General features: G+C 42.8%; 1 non-coding gene across 1 annotated transcript; it reads right to left on the reverse strand.

Moving 5' to 3' along the window:
- Positions 1-10,298: 10,298 nt before the first annotated feature.
- On the reverse strand, positions 10,299-10,417 carry LOC145393879 (5S ribosomal RNA). Its single transcript, XR_013896261.1, has one exon. It is a non-coding gene; the product is annotated as a 5S ribosomal RNA (ribosomal RNA).
- Positions 10,418-26,081: the final 15,664 nt, after the last annotated feature.

Below are 26,081 nucleotides of genomic sequence, written 5' to 3' on the forward strand. Positions count from 1 at the left end.
GGGAAGAGGGTTGCTTAGAAAATTAATGAAGGAACACGGAAGCGGAGAGACTGAAAGGAGAGTCGAAGAGAAAGAGGATAGGGTGAGGGAATCTACAGTGAGAGAGAGAGAGAGAGAGAGAGAGAGAGAGAGAGAGAGAGAGAGAGAGAGAGAGAGAATTTATAGGGACGCGGTAAATTAAGGAAGGGAGAGAGTGTAAAAGTGAGAGAGGGGAAGCTGGACAAAAAAAAAAATAAAATAAAAAAATAAAAAAAATAAAATAAAAGGATGTAAAAAAGAAGCAGAAAAAAAAATCATATATAAAAGAAAAACCTAACGAGAGGAGAATTGAGGGCAGGAAATTGAAAGAGGGAGGGAATGAATGAAAAAAGCAGAAGATAGGGTAAAAAAGCGAACGAGTTAAGGGAGAGAGAGGGAGAGAGAGAGAGAGAGAGAGAGAGATTAGTACAATAAAGCAAGTGCAAAAATAGATAACATAGCATTAGTAAAAATAACAAACTTCGACAGCTCAAGAAAACAAGCGCAAGTGAGGAAGAAATAAAGTGAGACTGCAGAGAATGAAGAGGTGACTGAGTGAGAGAGGCCAGAGAAAAAGTGGAACAAGTGAGAGTGAACGAGAGAGGAAAATGAACACAGGGAAAACAGGACAGTGGTGGCAGGAAAGAACACAAGACAGGGGGATACCAGAAAGTGGGGAAAAGGTACGAGAAATACAGGGAGAAGAGGATAAAAGGGAGGAAAGAGGAAAGTTTGGAAGGGAAACTTTGGAAAATAATGAAGGGACAGGGAAGTGGAAGAGAAAAGGGGGAAGAAAGAAAAGATGGTAAGAAAGGAAGACGGACGAAAAAGCAGGAAGGAAAAGGAAAAGATGACGGAGCAGGAAGAAGAAAGGCAGGAAGGTGAAAAGGAAGAAGAGAAAGAAAGCAGGCAGGGAAAGAAATGAGTGAGGGGGATGTAGACCGGAAGAGTCGATGAAGGAAGAGGAATAATGGGAGGTGGAAGAAAGAAGGAGAAGAAAGAGGAAAAGGAATGAAAGGAGGAGAGAGGTGGAAAGGAGTGGGAGAGTGAGGTGTGGAAAATCTCGGCCAAGGCCCAAACACCCTTTCACATATATTAACGACGGATATAACATTAGAAAAGCTTCATGTAAACCTTATTTTAAGCATTTCATCCATGAGGAATATGTGTTAAAATGTATCATCCTCATTGCCATCATAATTCTGGCTTCTTTTTTTCCACTTAAGGAAGGGACATGTACGCTCCAGATACAAGGAAAGAGAGAGTACGGAAGTGGGAGAACTGATAATTATACCCAATGCAATAAGCCATACATTCAGAAATCATTCAAAGCAGACTAAGCATTCCAGTTATGAGACAGGATGTGAAAAGCTACCTGGTGCGGCTAGTTAACCTTTGAATGAGACAGGACCGTCTGCGTAACGTTGGTACTTACGCAGCCAGGTATACACAGACCAGGTACTTCACAACTCATTACCTGAAACAGTGAAAACAGTGTTACACTCAGCCGCATTATTTAAGTACACATGAATTACATGAGTAATACTATATGAATAAATTAGTAATCAATATTAACTTACATTTTAAATATTTGTTTTCATACGCCAGTGCTGGAGAGGGACGTCTTCACGTGGTGGCACCGATATATATATCATCTTCGTTGACAGACATTCAAGAGTCCTTCAACTCTTTCTTTATCCTCCGAAAAGAGGATGGTGGACTGCGAGACGTAGGGAACTCAAGCGTGCAGTCCACCGAGTTCATGTCCAGATGAGCCTGGGACCACAATACCACCACCACCACCACCACCACCACCAACAACAACAACAACAACAACAATATTAACCAAAATTCTGAAATTGCCGAAGTGAAAACCTAATATTAAGGACTTTCGGTATGGCTCAAAATTTTTTACGACGTTTGACCTGTGACCTTGAGATCAGGGTCAACATCATTCATACAATGCCAATCATGTTCACTCTTGACCCACTATATTTCCACCGAGTTTGGTCAAAATCGGCCAAATACTTTCCAATTTAGCACTTTCAGGCAAGAGGCGGCCATTTTGATTTTCCTTAATACAGTATCTCAAAAAGTATTTGTTGGATCTAAATATCAGTACCCAGGTGCAATAGTATATGTTGACGACTACATACTGGAACATTTGCAAAGCAAACTTCAGTAGTTTTTGCTGCACAGGAGAGCAAAGCTTGAAAAATTAACAGAGAGCGCTAGTGCGGCGCTATTGCTGGGATTTTTTTTTTTTTTTTTTTTTTTTTTGTGCCAAAAGTATCCTGCAACCAAGATACATCACTCCTGAAAATCATAAGTCCGTATCTCGAACGGTTTTGTAATGTTAGCCTTCAAGATCTTCCCCCCCCCAAAAAAAAAAATAATAATAATAATAATAAAATGAATATATGTACAGTATCAATAAGAACTCCACAGAATGTGGCGTTCTTAAATACAACAGTCCATACATTCCCGTCCTGTACTCCAGTATGCTTGAGCCTTTACCTGCTTGATTGTAACCCATTTGTGCCCAGGGGTCCTGTGTGAGGGATAGTGCTGGAAGGGCACTCAGCACACCGCCCTCCGCATGTCGGCTCATAGTCGCGAAGCTCATAGGTCCCTTCCCTCGGGGTTGCCCCTTTCATTAGCTCTTGAAAATGCTTACTTCCGTCCTATATTTAGGACACTGGGCACAAATGGACTGATGTCCACCAATATATAAAGTGGTACTATTCTGTACGTAGCAGAAACTCGATCGTCCCTCATACTTCTCTCTCCCTTGGACTTTATTGCTGAAGCAACTGACTATAATGCCTCTCTTTGGCCAGAGTTTAGTGTCATTAAGTATCTTTTGCTGTGGATTCTAGAGACTAATTTTAAAGCTTGTGGAGAGAAAAGCAGGAGAAAAGACAGTTTTGCTGGCGATAGTAATTATTAATTGTGGTGGCAGACAGAGCGGTCATTAGTGAATTATTCGTGTCATTTTAACTTAGTCTAAAACTGCTATTCCTCCATCTAACACGTTCTGAGCTGTAACAATCGATTCTATCTTTCTATCCATATATTGTCAGACGCATTAATTCCGCAGGGGGTGGCCACATACAAATTGCCTCCACGTGGCCCTGTCCTCTACCATTTGGATGCCCTTCCTCCAACTCACACCATCCTCTCACATATATCTCTCCACTCCATTCCTTCATCTCATCCTTGGTCTCCCCCTCCTTCTCACTTCCTCCACCTCATTCACATACACTCTTCTAGTCAGTCTCCGATTCTCCATCCACTCCACATGGCCAAACCATCTCAAAGTACCATATTTCACTTAGCAATAGATTAACATTAGAATTTCTATCTATCTATCTATTGCCAGACGCCTCAATCCCGTTTGGGGTGGCCACAAACAAATCGCCTCCACGCCACCCTGTCCCCCGCCATTTCACTGCCCTGCTCCCAACTCACCCCCCCCCTCTCTCATATCTCTCATATACTCTTCACCCCATCCCTCCATCTCATCCTCGGCCTCCCCCTCCCTCTTCCCCCCATTAGAATTTGATGCTAGCAATGAAGAAGTGCTATGACGAGGATATAGAGCTGTAGCATTACCCTTTTCTGCCACTGGGTTATGAAATAACGTAAAAAAGCCAACAATCTAGGTCAAATTAGGGGAAAAGAAGTGTAATATTATCCATGTGCTTCAGGTCTCGACACTGCCAATTTAAAGCCTGTGCCGTAAACTTTTCCACGCGAATATTTCTCGTATGAATAATGAGAATGTTAAGAATTCAACAGTGTACAATATCAAACCCTACCACTGGGCACACTGTGTTTAAGTGGTTCGGGTGAGGTGCGCGCACAGTGGAATGTATTGTATGATCCAGCTGATGCATCATGGTCTAATGGGTTAACGCGCTTCAAGCAGATGTAACCCATAATGATTTAAGTCTCAAGGAAGGTTTCAGCATTTAAATTCATAATTATAATGCCGCTGCTTAAGGATGAGCTGCTGATCACTTGTCTGTAATGTTTGGAATGAAAAGCCTTCCCCCAGGCCAGTACGCTCCTGATCTGGCTTTAAGATCAGGATAATGGATGGATGGATCCAGCTGATCGCTCTTGGATGGCGCATTATCGAGTTTTGAAACGAAGTGTTTCATTTGCTCCAAATTAAGAATAAAATAATTCGTGATTTATCTAATGACCGTTCTCAATACTCGCTTCTGCTCGAATGAGTTACTTAATATTTACATGCAATAATGCGTATGTAAACTGCCTTCACCGTAATCCATACAAAAAATTTCACAAGTAGATTAACCCTTCAGGAGTTACCATGCATATTAACATGTGAAGTGGGTGCCTTATATGAGGGGTAACTTATCGAAAAATCTGTTGGTGTGGCTGCCTCAAGTTTGGCTTAATTTGCGTAAGCAAACTTTCCTTTCACGAGTATAAGTCTAAACAGGTAACTGCTGGGCCGAGATGAAAATAACTTACGGAATGAATATATGTATGTACGTACGTTGGCAGTGTGGGAGCTTCACCGAAACATCCCAGTAAGAGGAAGGGGCGAGGAGGTGGGGGGGAGATTAGAAAAGAAGTTAAAGGTGAGAGAAGTGATGGAGGGAGAGCGAAGAAGATGGAGCGGGGGAAGGAAGGTAGAGAAGGAAGAAGCAAGAAGGGGGAAGGAGGGAAGAGGAGGAAGGAAGAAGAGGGAAGATGATAAATGGGAGAAAGTTAAAGAAGGATGGAAGGAGGACGTAGAAGATAGAAAGGGAGGTGGAGAAAAGAAGAAAGGCGGGGAAGGGGAAGGAAGAGAAAATTGAAAGGGAAAGGAGAAGATAAGAAAACCAAAGAAGCGAAGGAAAACGAAAGGGAGGACGAGGAAAAGAGAAGGAAAAAGAAATGGGGAAGAAGAAAAGAATATGGGAGATACATTATCGAAAGAAGGAAAGTTAACAGAACAAGAGAAAAATAGAGGAGATAATCGAGAACCTTCAAGGTGGATGAAGGAAGAGAGAAGGAAAAGGGAAGAAAAAGAAACAAAGGAAAGGGAGAGAGAAAGAAAATGGAGAGGAAGGAAAAGAGAAGGATGAAGAAAGAGTGGATGAAAAGAGGCAGAAAGTGGAGAAGGGAAACTGAGACAGATTGAGGAAATTGAAATAAGACAAAGTGAAATACTGAAACAAGAACGAGGTAAAGAAAGAGTGTCAAAGAAAACTAATATAAAAGGGACAAAAGGAATGAGAAAACTTAGAGAGAGAGAGAAAATGGAGGCAGAGAGGAAAGTGAATGAGGGAAAATTGAACAATAATGGAATGACAAAGAATAAGCTGAGAGAGAGAGAGAAAACAACAAGCTGGAGAAAAAACTGAGGAAGAGAGGAAAGTGAATGAGAGAAAATTGAACAAGAATGGAATGAGAAAGAATAGGCCGAGAAAGAGAGAGAGGGAGAGAGGGAGTGAGTATTTGTTTACTGGCAATGGGCTGGACAAGGAGGTACAGGAAATCGATGTTAATATTCTCTAACCTCCCCGTCGCAGCTCTTTCCACGAGGCTGGTGACCCCCTCTCCTCCCAGTTGTGCTTTTCTCTTTTCCTGTGGGTGTCCTTCTCTGTTTTGTGCTGTTTTAGGTTGTTTTGATCTGCCCTGCTGTGTAATGGGACTACTTATAAACTCACCTAAGCTTAAAATGTCTCTGTGTAAATTTGTCTTTAAACAGCTACCAAACGCTTCACAATCAAGTTAAAGTGAATATTAAGATGACAATATTAAAGGAAATATATGTATCTGCTCAGCTCTGTCCTCACATGTTCTGCTGTCATATACTGTCCCGCATTAACCCTAAATGCTGTGCTGTACTCCTTTTTCCTTTTCTATTTTCAGTTTTGCTCTTTCGTGGCACTGTCCTGCTCTGTCCTTGTTCTGCAGTGCACTGTCTTGGGTTATTCTGATCTGCCTTCTTATCTGGACTGATGTACTGTTGCTTTGTCCCAAATCTTCCCAATATGTCATATTGTCCTCTATCCCGAGTTGTTCTGTGTTGTCCTGGGGCTATCTTTTTTTTTCCTGTTCTATTTTGGGTTGTTCTGCCCCGTCCTTCTTGTCCTGCGCTCTGCTGTAGTTGTCCTGCCTTGTCCTGATTTGTCCTGTATTGTATCCCGCTGTGTCTTGGGTTGTTCTCTGTCCTGCAGCGGCCTACTTTGTCTGGCAGTATTTCAAAATGATATGCTGTCCTGCTTCCCAGGGTTGTCCTGCACTTTGCCCCGGGGTTTTTGGTGCTACCTGCTTCCGATATTGGGATTTCTTTGCTTGTTTGTTTTATTCATTGTTTTGCTTTCATCTGTGATTGATATATATATATATATATTTTTTTTTTCATGTGTCCGACTCCGGGCATAGGCTTCACAGCCTGCTATCAAGGCCCAGCAGTCCTACATACCATACACCTCTACATGTCACCACTTGAGCGCTAACACCCACCGTCCATATTGAATACATGCTAGGGCTGTCTCATACAGGACTGGTGTATTGGTATTAGCGGGGGTATTTTTACGACATGGCAGCGGGTTTTCTGGTAGATCAGTAAAGCCTGATTTAATGAAATTCAAATCCCTAAACTGTTCCCTGCCCCAGCAGGGATTTGAACCGGGGTCCGTTAGGACTGCAGGCCGCCTCTCTACCGATTGAGCCACCGCCTCCCCCTATTATTATGTGTGTTTTGTTATCGCGTAAAAGATGGATAGAAAGATGTAGATAGATTAACAAATGGATAAACATATAGACAGAAAGACATATAGACAGACATGCAGATGGATAGATATGTAGGCAAAGATAGAGAGAGAGAGAGACAGAGATAGATAGATAGATAGATAGATAGATAGATAGAGAGAGAGAGAGAGAGAGAGAGAGAGAGAGAGAGAGAGGTGGGTGAGTATTTACGTATTCCACTTGTACTTTGAACTGCTTTTAGTGTAAACCATACACTCTCAGTATATTTTTGTGTACATATGCCTTCATTGGTGTGTGTGTGTGTGTGTGTGTGTGTGTGTGTGTGTGTGTGTGTGTGTGTGTGTGTGTGTGTGTGTGTGTGTGTGTGTGTGTGTGTGTGTGTGTGAGAGAGAGAGAGAGAGAGAGAGAGAGAGAGAGAGAGAATATATAAAACCATCACAGTCCATCTCATCCCTTCTGCGTTTTTCATATCAAACCTCATTCATTTCTGTCCACGCAGATATCAGCTACATTTTTTATATCTTTATATATTATCTACCCCTGCTCAGTTTCTCTCTCTCTCTCTCTCTCTCTCTTAAGTTTCCTCATTCCTTTTATCCCTTGTATATTAGTTTTCTTCGCCTGTCTTTTCTTCGTTCTTGTTTCAGTATTTCAATATGTTTTTCTTATTCCTATATCCTCAGTCTGTTTCAGTTTCCCATTTCACTTTCTGCGTATCGTTACATTCATTCATTCTTTCTTCTCTCTCATTTTATTTCCCCCATCTCCTTTTCCTTTCCCTCTCCCATTCCTTTGTTTCTTTTTCTTCCTTTTTCCTTCTCTCTTCTTTCATCAATCATCAGGGTTCTCGATTATCTCTTCTTTATCTTTTCCCTGTTCTGTTATGTTAACTTTCTTCCGTTATTGCCTCCCCCTGTTTGTGTTTTTTCCAAGCCTTTTTCCTTCTCTCTTTTCCTTGTCCTTGTTTTCTTTTCTACTATCTATCTACCTCTGTGTGTGTGTGTGTGTGTGTAATTCACCGGGTCGGTCAGGATCACTTGATGGTCGTGATCGTCAGCTTTTACCCTCCCGGAAGGGAGCTGAGAGCTCATATATTCCGATCTAAGGGCAAGGCTGTGACCTTCACACACGCACACACCCGTCCCCTTGCTCAAGGGGGACAGTAACCACCCACTTCGTCAGTGAAACTTTTCGCAACCTGAGCGAGGCGCGAACTCCCGTCCACCAGTTGGCAAGCGAGAGCGTTACCACTGCACCAGCGAGCGGTGTGTGTGTGTGTGTGTGTGTGTGTGTGTGTGTGTGTGTGTGTGTGTGTGTGTGTGTGTGTGTGTGTGTGTGTGTGTGTGTGTGTGTGTGTGTGTGTGTGTGTGTGTGTGTGTGTGTGTGTGTGTGTGTGTGTGTGGTAGCGCAAGTAATAGGAAGGTTTGTTAGCGGGGCATCAGGAAGGTCTCACGGCTGACTGGCTACACTCCTATTGTTACCTGTCAATGAGAGAGAGAAAGAGAGGGGGGGGGAGGAGTAATCAGGGCACGAGGGGAGAAGTAGGTCAAGGAATAAGATACAAGGAAAGGAAAACGAATAAGAGAGAGAGAGAGAGAAAGAGAGAGGAAAGGAGTTCCCCTCGCAATCTCCCTCACCTGAACTGAACTACCTGAACGTTGCACGAATAAAATAAAATAAATACTCATGTTACTGAAGATGTTATATTCGCTGGTGGTCAGACTGGCGTGCATCCCAGGGTCCCAGATATGCATTGTTTTATTTTTTGTTGTATTTTTCGACATGTTGACACTCTCACCCTCCTTTGATTCACTTCCAGCTAAATAAAATCGTCTGGCGGTGTCTGAAGAGTAACACGAACGTTCTAACCATGTGAGGATTTATGGAAACAAAACTTACGCTCTCAAGCTTCTGTGATTCACCTCCAACCAAAGAAAATCATCTGGTTGGTGGTTGAAATGGAATACTAAAGACGAAACCGTGAAAGTATTAATATTTTCCGTTCAGTTCGTTGTTGCTCAGACCGGCATTCATCCCAGTTATGATCAGCCAGACACAGCCTCCAAATTTCCGAGTGAGTGTTGGAAATGGTTCGGTGGCAAAAGTTGTGGCAACAGTGACAACGGAAATGACTGTTTAGACCACAACACACTGCCGACCGGGGGAGGGGGAGGTGAGAAGAGGAGGGTGCAGGGGAGAGGACTAGGAGGAAGGGGGAGGAAGTGGGATGATGGGAAGGGATGGATGGGACGCTGGGGAGGACCAAAAAAGGAAGGGCGGAATGGGAGAGAAAGAGGGAAGGAGGATGGGGACGGAGGTGAGATGGAAAGTGATCGAGGAGTCACACAGGAGAAGAGGAGAGTGTAGGGGAGAGGGGGGGGGGAGAATGGGAGAGGTAAAGAGAGAACGAGATAATCGTGGGAGCAGGAGTGGAGAAGGGGGAATGCAGCGAAGGAGGGATGCAGAGAGGAGAGGGGATAGTCATGGAGGAGAGAAAGGAGAGGGAAGGCTCAGGGGAAAAGGACGAGAGGGGGTGGTGGTGGGAGGTGTTTTGAAATAGTAACTCTGGAAATATCGTAAATACTTCAGTGTGGCCGGAATAAATGTTATGGCGGTGCAGTGGCAATGGGTCGTATTTCCCTCTGTCTACTTACTCAACATTCAGCACGCACCAGGACTCCTATTTCCGCTCCCGTTTATTTATTAAGTGTGTGTGTGTGTGTGTGTGTGTGTGTGTGTGTGTGTGTGTGTGTGTGTGTGTGTGTGTGCCTTGCCTTTCATATCATTACCTCCGCCAATGAAGTTGGAGGAGGTTATGTATTCATCGATGTTTGTCTGTTTATTTGTTTTTCCACATAATATCTCCAAAAGTTCTGAGTGAATTTCAATGAAATTTTGTGGAAGGGTGGGCCATGGGCCAAGAAGTAATTGATTAAATTTGGGGGCAGATCCGGATGCGGATCCTATGTATCCTGCTCAATATCTCCGAAAGTTCTCTCTGAAATTCAATAAAATTTTGTGCAAGAGTGAGCCATGGGTCAAGGAACAATTGATTCAATTTGGGGGTGGATCTGGATCCTATGCATTCCACACAATATCTCCACGGATCCGGATCCTTTTTAATGGCATTGGCGGAAGTATGCGGTCTCTGAGTGCTTGCTAGTTATTACTGTTACTATTACTTTCATCATCATCATTATTATTATTATTATTATTATTATTATTATTATTATTATTAAAATAAGACAAGAAGAAGTATTGAGAGTGCAGTACCCGTGACCACCAGTTGGTTTAAGGCCGAATATTTGACTTTGCCCTGTGACATTGACCTTCAGCTCTCAAAGTCCAATAAATTCATTCCTGCCTACCCTCCAGCCGTTCTACCAGCTTTGGTTCTTATCTTCCACAAAGTTTAGTCTCATTCATTCATTCATTCATTGCCAGACGCCATGTATCCCAAACGGGGTGGCCAACGGCTTAGAGTTAATTGTTTTACAGGGAGGGGCACTAATCCTCCACCAACCCCACTTGACACGTAGGGATGCCAACAGCATCTGGTGTTCCCAGGCGGTCACCCATCCAAGTACTAACCAGACCCAACGTTGCTTAACTTCGTTGATCGGACGGGAAACGGTGTACTCAACGTGGTATGGCCGTTGACTTTACTATTTGACCTTCATCTTTGACCTATTGTTCTAAAATATAATAGGTCAGCCTGTTGAATAATTTTCAACTCATTCGCTAAGTTGGATTCAGATCAGATAAAAAACTGTTTTATTTTTTATTTTTTTTACACAGACACATCAGACTCTGACCTTGTCTTGTGACCATAACCTTTGACTGTCCTCAAATTGAATCCCTTCATTTATGTCTGACCGTTAACAGTTCCACCAAGCTTGGTTCAAATCAGATTAAAACTGTTTGAGCTGGCGTCGCCGAGTATGCTTGGCCTTTGATCTTTTCCAGTGATCTTGGCCTTTGACTGATAATTCTTCAAATAAAGAACCTTTTTATTCTTGCCTTACCTTCAACCATTCCACAAAGTTTGGTGTACATTGGATGCACTCTGTTTATGTGGACCTGGCACTGTGAACCTGACATTTGATTTACTGTTCCTTAAAAAAAAAAAAAAAAAAAAAAAAGTTAACTCCTTAGCCAGTCGTATCAAATAACCATTGTCATCTTGGGAATGTCCGTCACAAAATAGGGACTTAATTTCATCTTTGCGATTTAAGATTTGAGTAATTAACTCCGAAGAAGAAACATTGTATTTACTACTATTGCTACCACCATGTGAAATTTTTCAGAGGCGTGATGAGGTGGAGTTAGATATAGCCTTTTATCATTTCACTATTTAAGGCCTGTTCTAAGTTAAATAAAATCTTCTCATGGTAACAAGAACAAAATCATTGAATGAATTAATGCACTCTTGTTTTTGTTTTCTGCAGTCTTCTCCAGTGTTAAAACGCCAAAAAAGACATGGAAAAGAATGTTAGATTGCAACATGTAAAAGGGGAATACGATTCAATCATAAGATCATATTCTGATCTCCAGACAGTATTGTGGAGAACTACTGTATTCCATCAGTTTCTTCATTCTTTCGTTCAAACACATCTCAGTTAGGCGCCATTCTTTTATTTCTTCACCGATGTGTTTCAGAGTTGGCACAAATGTTCTTTGCGCCAATAGCCCCAAATACCTTATTAAAAAAAAAAATTAAAGGGATTTATGAGGTCAAACGTGTGATCATACAAACACGAATTTAGGGGAACTGATACTTATTCATGTTCATCAGTGTTCATGGCAATTTGCGAAGTATGTCAGTGTAATGTAGCTTTGTGGAGACCTTCTTGTATTCCCTTAAGATGGTTGACAATTTTGCTCCAAAACTGAGACTGCACTGATGAACGCAAGCCCACACAAATGGCTTTTTAAGGAACAGCTGTAACTGGTAGACGTGATCCGCTTCCATTCCAAATTGCAGATTGTAGTCGGCAATAGTAACGGAAGCTCAGACATACTGTATCATCAAATGCTTCAAAAATTCACACAGACACACATGTAACTTGCAATACTTTGGTGATAGAAACTCCGTGTACAAACAGCTAGATAAGGAGTTTATTACGAGCTCACAACAAAATAGTCTGCCCGTCTTGATGTCTGCTCTCAACTGACGCAATAACGCCTTTGCCCAGGCGTGGGGCCCTGGGAAAGCGTGCTAGGTCAGCAAGTTTAGTGGGGGCATGTATGCATTGGGGGGGGGACATATATACATCGGGGGTATTCATATTGTGGAGGGGGTACACTACTCCCCCGGATAGCTGAGATGGTGTCTCCTGACACCAGGAGTTATATGGTGGTTGATTATAGGATTAAGGCAAGGTCGGGGAGGTAGGTACAAGTGATAAGTATGATACAGGGGCAGTAGGGGAGACATGGCCATGTTTAGGGGAGGGAATTAGAAGGATATATACATATAAGATATACAAGGATTAATAGGTACGAGTCCAGTAAGGGTCGAAGGTATACATAGACATAATGGGAATTACACAATAATAGTTTGATACATGATAAACAAGGAGTAGATATGAGAGTTCTATTGGTGTTCTTCGTTCATTTTTTTTTTTTTTGTATTTTCTGTAGGATACACTGTCACTCAGTAATGCATTAAAGAAATACCATCATTTTCTAGTAGGCAGAGTTCTCTTCACAGTTTGGGTAATTGTCAGATGGCATTGGTAGTCACTGAATGTGAGGGCACTAAGTCCGGGGAGTTTCTATGTCGTGTGTAGGGCGTACTATGCCTGTAGCGACTCTGATTTCCTGGAGTCGGCGTTCCATTTTTCTGACACAACAATGCACTGCACATATGATGAGTAGAAAACCTATGAAAGCGATAACCACAGGGGGAAACACAACTGTTGGATGAACCCATGAATGGCTGAGAGCCATAGAAAATTGATCTATAATGAAATCACTGTCATTGAGGAAGGTTAGCATGTGCAGTTAGGGGAGGTGATGGTAATGTTGGCAGATGGTAGGGTGGAAGGCATGTCGATTGGTTGAAAGACGTCATAGGAGTGTTTACGGACAGCTTGGTGATAGCGAGTGGCGTAAGTGATGACGGACTCTGATTTGACGGTACAATAGTCTGGTGCTTTGTAGAGACCACTAGCGGGGACGGATCGAACCGAAGAACCAGGACACATGATTGTGACAGAGATGAGAACAGCAAAGAAGAAGTACTGGACATGGCTGAGGTGAGCATGGTGGACCGGGAGGTCAGGAGCTGGGACAAAAGAACAGGCCGAGTAGATGGAATGGTTGCGAACTAAAGCAGACTCACAGGGTGTAGCACTGCTAGGGAAGATAGCGAAAAGGTGGGCAGCACAGAGACGAGAGGTCGGAGTAAGGGAGGAACATTTCTGGAGGTCTGCGGAAGAAAGGAAGGCAACTGAAAAATGATCATGGGAGAGGAGGAAATATTCTGAAGGAACAGATACTTGTAACAAGGAGTTGTTGAGGCGGAAAGGGAAGGGAATGATGTGGAAAAGGTTAAAGGTTATGGCAGAACGGAGAGGAATATGGACGACGACGTATGTGGTGAGAAGAGTGGCTTCGAGAACAGGATAATAATATTCAAGGGAGGAGTAGGGGAGGACTGGGGAGAGACCGAAGGTGGAGTGAGCCCATTCCAGGACAGAACGGAGAGCTGAGACAGGTACTAAGTCGGCAGTGACACGTCCATTGATAGCATCGACCAGGATACGAACCAAGGTAGAGACTTGAGACAGGAGAGAGTCAATGGCCAGTTGGAGATTATCCATGTTGAGTTTGAGGTAGAAGAACTGAGAGATAACGTTGAGATCTGAAAGGTGGCGTTGTAAGATATCGGTGAAATTGTTTAGAGTGGACGTGACTTAATTGAGGTGGGTCGTAAGCTTCTGTAACATAGTGTGTTGGATTTTGATGACTCAGCGTTGTGATTCTAGGGCTGAAGCTAAATGAGTGAAATCAGATTTGAAGCCAGAAATGTCACGGGCTGTAGCAACGCCAAACAAGCCACTCAGAATCTCACCGCCGAAGTCGAAGAGACCTCGTTTCACACGAGAACGACCAACGGGTGTCTGAATGGAAAATGTGTCATTGAGCTCAGTGAATCTGTTACCTATGTATTGCAATTGCCAGGAGAGTGGTAGGAAAAGGTTATAGAGATACTCATTTGGGTTGTGTGTCCCCATGATGGCCGTGAGATGGTTCCTGATTCCGTGGAGCTGGTGCGCGTAGGCAGGTAGGGCAATGGCTACGTTGGCCAGGGGCGCAAAATCATAGCGCAAGGAGGCTATTTCTTCGATAAGCATTACCTCGCCTCCTGAGCCGATCAAGGCCCGGGACGTACTCCACCAGCGTCCTGACCTGACCCAGACCCCAGGAGGGTCAGCACTGCCAGCTGGGAGATCGCTAACGTCGTACACAGTAGAGACGGGATTGTCGAGATGTATGACGTGCAGAGGTGGCTGGGCGTAGCAGGGCTGGAGCGAGGCGGGCTGGGGCGGGGCGGGGCGGCGGTGGAGAGACAGCTGGGCGGAGAGGAGAAGAGACGCTGCGATGATGCACCGGCAGGGAGTGGCGGTCCTAGGAGGCTCACGTAATTCAGACCATATATGGGTGAAGGCAGGGCGTGGCGGCGATGGGGCCGGTGGTGGGTTGTGAGGGCAGATGTTGGTTCAATGCAGGTGTAGAGCTGTTGAGTTGCAAATGCAGAGAATGGCGGTGGGCAGACAGTGGGCAGACAGTGATAAGTGGCCCCGTGGGGGCAGGAGTTATGATGAGTTCGGAACAAGTGCTGGGAACAGGTGCAACAGGTGCGTAGGTCGGCGATGGTGTCACTTGCTGTCAGGAACAAGGTGTGTGGGTGGGGTTGTTTGAGAGGTGAGCACTGGTGAGAGAAATTGTACACTCGGAAAGCACAGCCAGGTATTACACCACTAGAGGCACTGAGGAGGAGTGAGGCTGGGAGATGCGAGACGTCGTGTATCTGTTGTTGTCACTAAAAATTGTGGAGGCGGTCAGAATCTGATGGTTCGAAACACCGCTGCTACCAAATGTAACTTGCAATACTTTGGTGATAGAAACTCCGTGTACAAACAGCTAGATAAGGAGTTTATTACGAGCTCACAACAAAATAGTCTGCCCGTCTTGGTGTCTGCTCTCAACTGACGCAATAACGCCTTCGCCCAGGCGTAGGGCCCTGGGAAAGCGTGCTAGGTCAGCAAGTTTAGTGGGGGCATGTATGCATTGGGAGGGGACATATATACATCGGGGGTAGACATATTGTGGAGGGGGTACACACACACACACATACACACACACACACACACACTCGCGTGATCAGTTTCAAGGCTGTGGTTGTAAATGTTTATTTGTCAAACACACATACACACTCGCGTGATCAGTTTCAAGGCTGTGGTTGTAAATGTTTATTTGTCAAACACACACACACACACACACACACACACACACACACACACACACACACACACACACACGTGATCAGTTGCAAGGCTGAGGTTGTAAATGTTTATTTGTCAAACACACACACACACACACACACACACACACACACACACACACACACACACACACACACACACACACACACACGTGATCAGTTGCAAGGCTGAGGTAAATGTTTATTTGTCACACACACACACACACACACACACACACACACACACACACACACACACACACACACACACACACACACACACACACACACACACACACACACACACACGCGCGCGTGATCAGTTTTAAGACTGTAGTTGTCAATGTTTATTTGTCACACTATCTGTTGTACCTTACTCTAAACCCAGTTTTACATAAATAACGATATAATTCTGCACCACCAGTCCATGCTTTATATCTTTATTCACCTTTTCAGTACGAGAGACCTTGCAGTGATATGTCAGGATATTGCCGTGTCAACTGATCAGACTCTTTACTACGATGACGTCTTGTTATATTCTTGCTATCTTCAAAATATATTATTCAGCTTTGAAGAAATAGTTTTAACATGGGATTTTAATATATCTTTTATTAATCTGTTATTTTTTTTAAAGAAGGGACTCAGACACAGCTCTCATTATTCCCTTCACAGCTAGAGAGGCTGAAGTCGTCTTGAACAAAAAAAAAAAGTTCTTATACTAAAGATAATAAAGATTTATTCATACTGGGAAGATTGATGGAGATTACTTGTCTTCTTCAGTACGTGGAGTGTCTTCCTAGTTGCATAAAATCATCTGACAAAAGTACGAATTCAACACACTGCATCGTGTCATCGCACCTGGTGGGGTTAACCGCTTCAATACATGGATTTTAATATCATTCTTGCTGTCTCCAGACAGTTTGATTCAGCATTGGAGAGATTTTCTGCTTTAGAATATTAATTATAAACTTCATTTACCCTTTCACAATAAGAGGTCTTCTATAGATTTAATAAAATCATCTGGAGATTGCAAGAATAAAACACGTCACCGGATTCCAGGGGTTAATGAAATGTGTCACTGTATATAGCGATGAAGACTGGGTATGTCAGCGTCAGTAACAAAGGCTGGTCAGACTGGTACAGATGCGTATGTATAAGCCTGGCATAAAGTTTTTCAATGTTCAGAACAAGCGTGGAAGTGTAGGACGCGGCTGACAGGGTACAGAATACACTCCAAACCTTATTTCAAGTTTAATACACTACATGTCAAGTGTGAGAATACATCAACCCACTCCGAGAACCAACAGAGATTGGGTCTGCCGTCCGAAAGGCGGCGAACTGGATTCCAGGCTGTGGCAGGGAACAGTAATTGAAATTTCTTTAAAACTGGCTTCTTTAATCTTCCATAAGACCCACCGACATGTCATTTAAAAAAAAAAAAAAAAAAAAAAAGATCCCGGTAACGCCATCACGCCAGTATTGAATGAGACAGACGTAGCATGTATTTACTGAGAATGGTGAATGTTAGCTGGCGTCAAAGTTGTTGTGTCACGTGATGGTGTGTGGTACGTAGATTATTGTTCAGCCTTGGGAAACAGACTGTCAAAACACACACACACACACACACACACACACACACACACACACACACACACACACACACACATAGTGCAAGCATCCGTCAGTGTCAAGACTAGCAATCTTTTGCCTTAACTTGGTCCAGGTTTTTGTACATCTGCAGCTTTTTTCACGTACTTCAGTGACAATAAGACAATGCTGTGTGGCTCTACATCCTATATACAGGACTTCATCATGACTAGCATCACTTTATAGTGTTAATCGTTTGATAAAACACAGCATTCAAAATAGAGGGATGGCAATTTTGGGCCAGGTTAGAGTAAGAAGGGTATCGTAACCAAATGTCTTCTCTATACAGTGTCCCTGATTTATGTTACCGGTGTTGGCAGAGAGGCAGGAGAGGTTGTGACTGGTTATGGTTGTGGCTGTGGTTGTGGCTATGGTTATGGCAGTGGTTGTTGTTTGACTGTGGCTGTTGTTGTGGCATTGTTTGTGGCTGTGGCTGTGGTTGTGGTTGTGGCTGTGGTTATTGTGGCAGTGGTTGTGAATGTTGCTGCCGCTCCCTGTAAATTCACTATACTCAACTTTCCCTAAATTGAGACTTGGTCCACTGTGTTCGCCGGGAGTCTTGTTACTGCTGTTACGTGTTACTTGTGTTACCTGTTACTTGTGTTACGTATTACTTGTGCTACGTGTTACATGTGTTACGTGTTACTGGTGTTACGTGTTACTTGTGCCACGTCTTCCCCCGTAGTGAATGGGTTAATGAAAGTTCTTCTAACCCATGCATTTCGGAAAGCCTCGCCATAGATGAATTAAGTTGCCTGGAAATACAGTAATAAGAATATAATAAAAAAAGCATTATATTTACTTGGGAAATTAATATTCTCTTATGCATTACTTACTCGTATGCCACTGTAATATTGACGAAGTTGGTAGAAATATCATCGACCTGAATATCACCGCGTCATATACAGAAAGACACAATATTACCGCGCCATATACAGAAAGACACCTGTAAATAAGAGTTGCTAGAGTCCTTATGTTTTTACCGGACACAACTGGGGACTCCCATGGCAGCATGAAATCTCCTAAGCCTTTGGTATGAGGCGAAATGAGTTTCCTTGGTTACTGGTCTAATCGACCCTTCAGTGCCAGTCTGATTACATTTGGCCTTCTAGTAAGCTGAAAGGGGTTGGGGATTTTCGGTATGTTAAGAAATAAAAACGCATAATAATGAGCCTCCTGAAAAGAAAAAAAAAAAAAAAAAAAAATCCGGCCAAATGACCCTAAGGGGCTGGCCAGCACGTTTACCTTCCCGGTTTATTTCTGCGTACGAGTCAGAGAGGCCGGAGGGGAGACAGCGGCTGCTGCTTCGGGGAAGTTCATTACACACAAGTTGACCAACTTGTGGCTCTAGAACGCTGGAAGGGGTTGGGAGTCACTGAGACCTTACTTTGCTGTTCATTTTGAATGTTCCACCCTAACACACGCTTGTGTGTTATGCATCTCCCCCAACCACCTCCCCCCCTCATATACAGATAAGTGGATAGATAGATAGATAGATTGTGTGTGTGTGTGTGTGTGTGTGTGTGTGTGTGTGTGTGTGTGTGTGTGTGTGTGTGAAATGGACATACAGTACTTGCACTGTAACAATCTGTCTTAGATCCACTGTTGGGCCAGACCTTCCCGGAGCAAGAGTATTTGTAGTCAGAATTAGCCCTTCCTCATGGTGGCCAAGTACAGATGGCGAAGGGGACGGTGTGGGCAGACAAAGCATGCAAATATGGAAGTATTATATTGGCTGTGTTGATCTATGTTAAAATTCCGTATATGTTATCGATGGCAACGACAGGGTGCAACATCTGTAAGCATGTGAATGGACATTCTACCAGCATGCATTTTAAGTGATTTTCATGAAGTGAGTTTCGGAACCTAGACTAGGTAACACGCATTACGAGATGAAAACACTAACCACCCACCCACAGCAGCTTCATTATGTGGGCATCGTGCACAGTACATAATAACATCAACGAGAATAACAGCTAACTGAGGGACGCCTTCATGTCGCAGCTCCCATATAACAGTTACTCCTCTGCCCGAGTATACATGCGTCCCTCTACTCCCTCCCTATCCCGTGAAAGGAGGACGGTGGAATGCAAGATGATAACTGCAGCCTGCAGTCCAGCAGCGTCATGGTCAGATGAAACTACTACTTCTGCTACTACTGCTACTTCCTACTTACGGCTACTACTTACTACTACCACTGACTACTTACTAATACTACAATTACTACTGCTGCTACTAAGACGACGACTACGACTACTACTACTACTACTACTGCTGCTGCTGCTGATGCTGCTGCTGCTACCACCACCACCACCACCACTACTACTACTAGAATATTAACGAGCCCTTTGCATATATAAATTGGCAAGGAAATGGTAACAGCCAGCCTCCTTGGCCCAGCAGAGTACGAGCCTGGAGCCGTATGCTTGTGGGTATGAGAGATTTCCTTTCACATGGTCCGTGCTGATATAAAAATACATAACGGTAGATGACACACAAGAGATATCACGGCGTTATATCCGTTTTTTTTTTTTTTCCCCTGGCTTAGAACTGCCATCTCTCCATCTCCATTGCTGAGTAGTAACAGTTAACAGAATGCCGTATAATGCTAGTCACGAAGTAGTGCTATGGAGTGGATGTAGAGCTATAGCATTGTCCTTTGCTTCCCCTGAGTTACGTGAACTACAAAAGGATGAAAATCTGGCCAAGTTAAGGTAGAAAGAGTATGGAAAGCCTCATAGCCTGAAGGGAATGCCGCCCCTGGACCACACTCTCAGCCTAGGAAACTTTCTAACACCATTTCCTCAGCGATTTGTTTTGCATGTAACATTTTAACTCCTTCAGCCCGAAGACTTCATTTGCTATATGGTTCTTCCTGACGCCGTATTCTTAATGACCTCAGATTTCATAATGCCTCCCTCTTTGCGATTTATTCTGCATATTACACTTCATTATTGTATGCTAATGGTGGAAACTATGTCCTTATTAGAATTACATCAACAGAACACAGGAGAATGATAATCGTGATATGCAGAATAAGTAGCTAACGAACTGGTGCTACGAAGCCTCCAATGGGACTTAGAATACGGGCTTATTTTATACAGCTTAGGAGACTTCCCCGCAGTGAACGCGTTTCTGAAGGCCATATCTAATTTCCATTTCGAAAGGTCTCTCCAGAGCTGAATAAAATCTCGACACGTTTAGCAAATTTAAACACACTGAGAAACTGCAAAAATCGTTTTCCTTGCCAATGTCGCCTCTTTCGTTATTGCTAAACAAACACGAGTTTTCTCTGATGGATGCTGCAGTGGTTTTCTTTGATCATAACGTTTGGCTGACAGGTGGCGCTGGAGGCAATCACTTTGAGAGTTACAAGTGAATCGCCGTTTCTTATTGGTACGCATGCATTGTTTGAGCTATCAAATCAATTGTATAATGTGGTATACTCTGGGTATTCTAAATGGGTGTGTTGCCTCCACTTTAGTCTGACGAGCTGGTTAGTTGACACCTTCCCTCTCAGATGACGAACTCAGTCCCTGTGTTGTATGTTGTCGCTTTAACCCGTTCATGATAATAACTCTAGTAAACTATTCCATCTAACACCCGATTATTTTATTCAGATGAGAATGATTTATTACAACCCTCTCATGATAGGGAAAATCTTACTTTTCTATTCCAGGTGACACTAAACTTCTTTAGGCAGTAGGGTGATTCGTATGAGTCTGTGGGAGATAAGCACAAGAAATACAAAGAAATCCAACCGCAGGAGGTGTAATTTTAGGCTATGTGCATCACAACTGTTAATGAAACCGAGCTTCCATACACTGAACCCACCGGTTCGAACCACTCTGCGCGATTGGACTAGCAGTTAAGACCAAGTGTGTGCGTTCGAACCGACCCCTAAGCGACTCTTGCTGGTTTGTTTACATCGACAGTGAAGCAGGCTCAAGCCCCAGACAAGTCACTTTTAAACAGACGTTCGCGGATTGAACTTGGCCATATCTCATAAATGTTTGTCGTATACATAATCGTTTATATTTCGTCAGCGCTGATGACACACCTTACCGTATGTTATTTCATGTAGTGTGCTGATCAGTGTGTGAACAGGGTGTAATTCATAGATAGATTGTATGAGACATGGCAGCCTCAAAAAACAGCTAGTAAAGTGTTCATTCGCTCGTAATTATTTTCATCGGAATACGGATTACTTGTATTACTATTTAGATAAACAACTAACCAGTCATACGGTCTAGCTTACATTTGTGTGTGTTTGTGCGTCAGTGAATTGGAGATCTCACGAGTGGAAGTGATACCTGAGAACCTGGTGAGTGTGTTATGTATTATAATAGATAGTGTATATATACGAAAGTAAAAGGATGGAAAGGACTCTTAGAAACATTGTATTACGAATTTTCGGTCGTTCACGGGCCCATCATTGCGTTAATCATTTGTCTGTCTGGTGTAAGCATGACTGAATTATTTAACATTATTACGCTGTGAAGGGCCAAAATTTGTAATACAAGATGGAGTTCAGAGTTATTCATCCTTTTAATGGAAGCAGCTATGTCCTAGCTCGCCTGTAGATGTCTTGCTTGGTTTACCATCCATCTCTCTCTATACACTTTGTTAGTCATAATGTTAACCCCATCATCCGAATACGTCTTCGTTCATTCATGCTATACCACCTGGCAATTCTAGTGGGCTCTGGGGAGACCTTTAATGGTAAGAGGAGTTTAATGGAGATCGTTTATAATCTCTTCATTTACCCAGATTAAAATGGCTTGAAATGACTAAGAATTAAAAAAACGAAATCGTAGTGAAATCAGGTCAATAAAATGTGGAAAGTTAGCCAAGTGAAGGACGTGCTGTGTATTTGTTAGTTAAACCTAGTGTATCCGGTGACTCTCTCTCTCTCTCTCTCTCTCTCTCCAATATATCCTCCGCCACTGCCGTCCCGCAAAACTATTCAAACTTGTTTTACGACCATGATAGTTTTTTCTTTTCGCTCGTGGATTTTATTTCCTGAATCTCTCTCTCTCTCACACACACACACACACACACACACACACACACACACACACACGTGCCGCCGTCAATGATGAAACATTGGCCATGGTGCAAAAGAATGTTGAAAAGTATGCAGAAAAAGTGGCGGGAAAACGTGGTTTGTGGAAAAACGAGCTAAAAATTGGCAAAAAAAAGTGGGGAAAAAATAAGGAAAAAAGTGCGATTGATACTGATGGTGTGAAGAAAAAAGTGTGAAAAACTGAGGTTGTGTGGAAGTAAGAATGAAACGTTGATGGAAAAGGGTGTCAGACACCTGTAAACACGTGCAAAATTAAAATGTGAAAAAAGTGAAATGATGAAACTGCGTAGTTATGTAATTAGCTGGTTGTAGTTTTGTGAGTGCTATTAATGGGAAAGGACGAGCTTTTATTTATTAATATAGTTTTTTGGCCACTTTCTTTTCACCCCTTCAGTACGAGGTAAGCAGAAATTGGGTGTCGCGTGTTGTGCCCAAGGTGGTAAATTTTCGGAATAACACCCTTTTAACGGACACTGAAATTAGTATGCTGATCACTTAACCTAAACCAATCTACAGTAGGGTTTTCTCTTCAATAAATACTGTCCAAAACGCTCTTTTTTTTTTTTTTTTTTTTTTACCTACAAAGTAAATAAAGAGGTGGAGGAGATTCTACAGCTCCTACCTCCATCTTAACTATATCTACAGTACGGTAAAATGATCTAGCCAAACCAAAACCAACCCAACCTCAACTTAACCTCACCCTACCTAATTAACCCAACCCAAATTAACCTTATCTAACCTAATTTTAACGCAGATGCAATCCCGGACGGAGCCACAAACTACACAACCCCCCCCCCCTCGCTATTACCTCCGCCTACTAAGTTAGAGGAGATTATGTATTCACCTATATAGTGTTTGTCTGTTTGTTCGCTTGTCCACACAATATCCACAAAAGTTCTCATTGAATTTCAGGGAAATTTGGTGGAAGGGTGGGCCATGGGCCAAGAAAGAATTGATTAAATTTGGGGGCGGATTCGGATCTGGATCCTATGTATCCCACACAATATCTACAAAAGCTCTCAATGAATTTAAATATAATTTTGTGGAAGGATGGGCCGTAGGTCAAGGAACAAGTGATTAAATTTGGGGACGGATCCGGATCCTATGTATTCCTCACAATATATCCACGTGTCCGGATCCGGATCCTTTTTAATGGCAGTGGCGGAGGTATGCGCTCTCTGAGTACTTTCTAGTTTCTTAAGTACCAAAACGTGCATTTGCGATGGTTGTGTATAGATGGTAAGCTGCTAAAATCATTACAGACTAAACGAAGAACATGTTTAATTCAGTCTTCATTAGTTGGGCGTAATTTCAAAATAATACCATGGAGGGTTGGGTACAGCTCATAAATCCGATTCTTGCTATCCCCAGGCCTTTTCATTCAACTTCGGCGGGACTCTCTGAACTGGAGGAGTCAGATACAGCCTTCATCAACCCCTTCACGTCTAGAGGCCTGTACTAAGTTAAATTAAAACACCTGGTAGTAACAAGACTAAAATAAGTAATACGTCATCGGATTTAAGAGGCTTTATGTAGGAGACCGACCTACTCACTTGGTGTATTGTTTTTACTCTAACTTGGCCTAAAATTGCCATCCCCCCGTTTTGAATGATGAATTGTAACACTTGATTAACACTAGAATATCACCAGTCACGATAAACTACCATGGAAACGATGTAAAGCCTTCATTTTTTTCTGCCACTGAACTACGTAAAACAACCAGCAAAAGGACGAAGCACATGGCCAAGTTAAGAAGAAAAACATTATAGCATTTTATGTGACAGAAAAAATCTCCTATAACCTCGGGGAACAGAATCGTATCGCATAAGCCACAGCACAGTGTTACAACCCTAGAAGATCACCACACACACACACACTCTCTCTCTCTCTCTCTCTCTCTCTCTCTCTGTTGAAGGAGCTTGTGTTATTTGGTGCCGAAGCAGAAAAGAGATGTACGGTAAATATATAAAGGAAGTGGATAGTATTGTGATGCAGGGAGGAAAGATGACAGGTAAGATAAGAAACAGGCCTGACGGTATGGTAGATATGCTAGAGGATGGCATGAAGTGTCCACAACAAAATTTGGGTGAGAGATTATTATGTCCTGGGTGTGAAAAATCAAGAACAAGAACCATGAATGTAGGACTGCTGAAGAGTGTGTAGACTTGGCAAGATATAGAATGACAACAATGAGGAGTGTACTTAGATGGTTTGGTCATAGGGAGAAAATTGATGAAAACTGAGAGGTGAAACGAGCATCGCCTATGTGAGTAAGATGCGAAAAGGCGTGGTAGGCTGAGAAGTTGGATGGATGTAGTAAATGCTCGTGAGAGAAGAAAGGTATGGAAGCTAGGAAGGTTAAGGAACTGACAAGGGATAATACTGCATGTATGAGGTATAATGAGGTAAACACAAAGGAGCACATGGAAGGATTCGAAACTCTCTTCTTGACAGTCAACGGAAAACTGTCTCACACGTATAAGTGAAATTTATCGGGAAAAAAAAAAATGCAGAAACCAGGATCTGAGTGATGTGTTGATCACTGACTCATTTTCATTAGACATACCGGGGTTAGTTTTTCCAGTTGTTATTCTCTTCCTTTGTGTCTGGATCTTACCTCATCCCAGCTTTAGGTAAGAGTGTCATAATAATAATAATAACAATAATAATTAAAAAAAAAAAATAATAATAATAATGATTGATGAAAATTTACAAGGTCATGTCTCCATGAAAAAAATGTGTAAAAAACTGTGTAAAAAAAGTCCTTGATAATTTGGACGGCAGTGTTCCCTTCACATTAACCCTCTGGAGCTCAGTGATATATGTTCCTGTCCTCAGCCTCACACAGTTTTAAATTATGTCCCGCCAAAGTCACGATTTATGTGATTAAAATTTGGAGTGGCGTTCCTCCCCCCCTTTCTCTCTCTCTCTCTCTCTCTCTCTCTCTCTCTCACACAACTTCGTCCATTACAGTACAGAATGTTGTTTTGGGGAGACCTTGGGATTATCATTAGTTAACGGTGCGGGGAAAAAAGGAAATTACAGTATACCTACTTCGAAAATAGAGAGAAGAGAAACAACCCCTTCAGTACTGTGATTTAATTATATTCTTGCTACCACTAAAGACGGCTGGGGTAGAGGTGGAAGGGGAGACTGAGGATGACATGCAGGGGTGGGAGCGACAGGTATAAGAATGAGGAAGATGTGAGATGGAGGGAGGGAGTATAGAGCTGGGGGACACGGTGACATGGATAAGGAAGCTCACTAACACCTCCTCCTTAGCGTTTTGTTTTGCGATGCGGCTGGTTAATATCCTTTTGTACGTTATTTATGCTGAGTATGGCGATATTTGAAGGATTTTTGTAACAGAAGAGCAGCGTAAGGTGGAGTAAAAGTATAAATCTCTTAGGAAAAGGTGCCAGGGAGCTTCTCGAATACGTATCATGGAGGCTTGTTATTTGTAGTCACCTCTTTCGGGTGTAGGCGTCTGGCAACAACGAACCCTTCATCAGTATATACAGGAACAAACTGGGATAAAATCATAATATGCAATAAGTGCATAAAAAAAAAAAAACACCCTTGAGCAAACCTAATGAGGGAAGTAAATAAAGCACATACTGAACCACGGGAAAGGAAAAACACACACACACACACACACACACACACACACACAAGCAGAAAAACGAAACGATGCACAGAGATCGTGGAAAGCAGAACAAATAGCGTTAAACGAGACACACACAATGAAAAAGCACAGCGAAAACGGAGAGCAAACACGCGCAACATATACTGTAAAACTACAGTGAGAGAGACCAAACAACAGAAGGGGAAAAAATAACACTGGAAAACGGAGCAAACAAAATGCAAAAACTAAGACAATAAAGACACACAAACCTCGAGAAAATAGTCCTAAACATGAGAGAGAGAGAGAGAGAGAGAGAGAGAGAGAGAGAGAGAGAGAGAGAGAGAGAGAGAGGGAGTATTTTTTTACTACCGTCGAGAACAAACTTGGTCAGGTGGGAATTTCAAGGTTCTGTGTTTTTTTTTATTCTTCTGCTCTTGTTCATTTTTCTGTTCATATTCTTCCGTGTATGGTCTGTT

This window comes from Coenobita brevimanus, chromosome 25 (assembly GCF_032717465.1).
Source record: "Coenobita brevimanus isolate Jiangsu-jjx chromosome 25, ASM3271746v2, whole genome shotgun sequence".
Classification (NCBI taxonomy): domain Eukaryota; kingdom Metazoa; phylum Arthropoda; class Malacostraca; order Decapoda; family Coenobitidae; genus Coenobita; species Coenobita brevimanus.